Raw genomic sequence first — 4,065 nt, 5'->3', positions numbered from 1 at the left:
TGATGAGCTCTATGCTTAATCAACCCAATTTGATTGAAGAACTTGGTTGGGATGGAAAAGGATACAAGTGAAATACCAACTATACAACAGTTTTTTACCCAAAAATTGATCCATCATGAATATGAAACAAAGTGTATACACATAAGTTCAAATTGGACATGGACAAATTCAAAATACTAATCCACATAAATGCCATGGATTGGATCAGCTCTTTCCATTGACCATATTTTATTTTTTAATTTAGGCCCACCATCAAGACTAAAGTTAAACATATAGAGCCACAAAACTGAAACCATTCGTTACCCAAAAAAAAAAATAACTTAAACTACTCATGACTAACAAATTTTAATATGGAAGTAAAATAAGTGATATATTTTAACATTGTAATTTTTGGTGTTTTTTAAAATTGTGAGAGTACACAAATCGGATGTTAAAAAAAATTGAAAAAATTTAGAGTACACAAATCGATCCGATTTGTGATTAAAAAATTTAAAAAATTCAGGGTACACAAATCAGACCATCCGATTACTGTAATCGAACTGTCCGATTACTCTTCCACCCCTCGGACGCAGTCATCACATACTGGTAAAACACCTTATATCCCCATAACTGTGCTATACACTATTACTTACTCCATATCAAAATTAAAAAAATGACACCTTATTCCTTCTCAAAAAAAGAAAAAAATATATAATTCATTTCAAATCCTCCCACACCCAGAAAAAAAAACTCTGTTTGGCATACATATTACATAAGACTGACAAGAGTGAAAGCGATTTCATTTTAAATCAAATTTTCTCATCCCTTTTATCAGGCCACCAAAGATCACCAATATATTCACGGTTTAATTATTCAACAAGTTTTTATAGTTTTATCGAATTTTTAATTAGGTTGTTATGCTTTTTTTTGATTGAGTTTCTATACATTAATTTTTTTTTCAATTTAATTCCTGCCATGACAAAACGTTTGAAATTATAGAATACTAGCGACTCAACAGGCACAATCTTTTTTATTATTTTTAAAAAATTAATTTTATTTTTTTAATATATTATTCGCCTTTTAAATTTATTAGATCACTATTATTTTTTATTTTAATATTGACATGATCTTATTTATATCATATTTTAGTATTGGTGTTAATATATTATTCACCCTTCAAATTTGTCAGATAAGTATTTTTTTCATCATTTCAAAATTAACGTAATTTTATTTATATGACATTTTGGTTTATAAGGATTGGGGAATCAAATCTCCTCCTATATTGAGGATATGAGCCATCACCTCGTCGTGCCTCTGCTACGAACTCTTTTGGGTAGTTGCGTTTACATTGACCATTTTCATGTATGGTGAAGATTGATTAAGTATTCCGCAAGAACCATGGACTATATATGCCTTAGTATTGCCTTATGTAAGTGTGGTTCTGTTTCTTTACATGGTATTTTTCGCTCGGACCAAACTATCATATTGGTCAGGATCACTCAACGTGTCATTGTTTTCTAAGATTAGCAACATATGTACGTATGGCAATCCCTTTTTCTGAAATTCAGTGACATAAATATAACTTTTCACTTTTTTCAATACACCCTTGGTAATAACATCCTCCTTTAATTGTTCGAATTTGGCTCTGAAAATCTTAGTTGTTAGATCCGGACGATCCTATGGAGTTTGAGTAGGGCTGAGTTCCGAAGCTATTTCTGACCATGATGGATTGCATGCCTTAGTGAGAAAAATATCGGGTTTACCTTCTTTTATAACAATAGCATTCCATCCTCGTACCGTTAGGTCATATCTCGACGACTGTCCACGAACGACCATGGTAGTATCGTTCTTCTGCCAACATTTTTTAAAACCAATTATAGAGAAAAGTATTATTAGTTTGAAATTTTAACTTCAGAAACACGTAATGATCAATCGTGTAGGTATTAAATCGAAAAGTATTTACCAACATTAATCTCTCCTGTGTGCAAAGCATCTTGTGAGCCTTGATATAGTTCAACTCGAAGTTTCTGTTGTCTTTATCGAACCCATCTTAACTTGTTTGTTTCTATTTTCACATAGTTGTCAACAACATATTATTGAAGAAGTAGCCCCACTTGCTAAACTGTTGAGTGATCATGGGGCGGATCTACAAATTTTGAGGATATTAGAAAATGGTTAAAAATTGTGAAATGATGTATTGGTTCAAACTATCATATAAGGAAGTCTATAAATTATGTAGCAAATATGAGTTTGTACCTGGAGCATATTGCTATAATATGTCCGGTATGATACTTTGTTCCCACTTTAAGTTCGAGTATTCATATCCCATCCATGCGTTCCAAATGGAAAAAGAAGAGGATATTGTAGTGGATCATAATAGCCAACAAATTTCTGAATCCTTCTGAGATTACCAGTATGAGTTTGAACCTTGATATCTCGTCCACGCACCATTGTTTTAATGTCATGTATGTATATAGAGAGTGTTTTAAATATAAATTTTTATCTCGGTTTCAAATTAAATACTAATTAAAAATAAATAATTAAACTTAATAACGTTTATAAATAGTTAATTTGTAAATAATATTTTTAAATTTTTATTTTGATTTTGTTACACATAATTTTTAATTGAATAATCTTGAAGCGCTTATATATTTATTTTTATGGTCAATAAATCTGACAATTTTTCAAAACTAAAGAAGTTATTGATAAGAGGATGTATGATGAATTACGAAGAATTTTTTCCAGATACACAATTTTTATACTCTCCTATTTTGTTTATTAATTATTCTTATATGTTGATATTTAAAAACGAAAAAAATAAGCATTCTCATTTATTCTATTTTTCACTATTTATAAAAAAATGAAGACCTCTTCGTATTTAGATTTATATTTTGGCCTACCACTTAAAAAAGATGAAGACAAATATGAATATCAATGACATTTAAATAAAAATTATCTTTTGTAAATAACTAACATGTATTTTGGTTTATATATACTCTTTTTGAATCAGAATAATGTTATTATCATTATTTTTTGAATTATATTTTGGTTTATAGTCATTTTAATTTTAATAAAATATGATATAAATAAAGTCACGTCAACATTAAAATAAAAACATACTTATCTAATAAATTTGAAGAGTGAATGATATATTAACAAAAAAATAAAATTAATTTCTTAAAAACAATAGAAAAGCGGCTGAATAGACACGTTAGTGCCTGTTGAGCCGCTTGTAATAATACTTAATTTATTATTTATTGGTCTCATTGATATAATTAATTGATCATTTTTTCATACACTCTATAACAGTTAGAATCCTTCTTTCTATTTATTGTATATATGTATCACAATATATTTTAATAGTATTTTATATCTTACTTTAACATTAAATAAAGATACATCCCAACAAAGATATACCTCTACCTTTTATTGGTTTTAAAAATTTTATTTTTTATAATAAACTCTATTATGTCAATATAAATGAAAAAAAATATCAGGAAAGAATGAGAATAAAAATGAAAAGAAAAAAGATAACGATAATAATATAATAAAAGAGTACAAAACAATATATATGAGATAGTAGAAATAACAATAACTATGAGAATAAATTGCTCTTATGATAGTAGAAATAATGATAACTGCATGGGTTGTTTTAGGTTGCTTTTATGATGGTAAAAATAATGATAACGGCTTCGGTTGTTTTGGGTTATAGTGATAGAAGTAAAATGAAAAAAATAATTGGACACCAAATTCTTATTATATCTCTTTTAATTTATCAGATAACTAATGAAATAAAATATTATTATTTACAGTATAAATTAAATTAAAAAATATTTAATCCGTAACATTATAGTAGGAGGAAATAGTTATTATGACAAAAATTAAAATTGTCAATCATACAATAGCACTGTTTCAATTCAATCATGTGAAAAAAAATTCGAATATAAATTTATTAGTATTAAATAAAATAAAATAAAATATTATTTGCACTATAAATTAAATAAAAAAATACCAATACTTTTAGAATTAAAAAAAATTATATTTTTAAAAATAAATAAATAAATATTTTTATAAAATAGCTACTAT

The sequence above is a fragment of the Arachis ipaensis genome, chromosome B06 (assembly GCF_000816755.2).
Source record: "Arachis ipaensis cultivar K30076 chromosome B06, Araip1.1, whole genome shotgun sequence".
NCBI classification, from domain to species: Eukaryota; Viridiplantae; Streptophyta; class Magnoliopsida; order Fabales; family Fabaceae; genus Arachis; species Arachis ipaensis.
The sequence above is the reverse complement of the archived record's forward strand: the minus strand, read 5'-3'. Positions refer to the sequence as shown.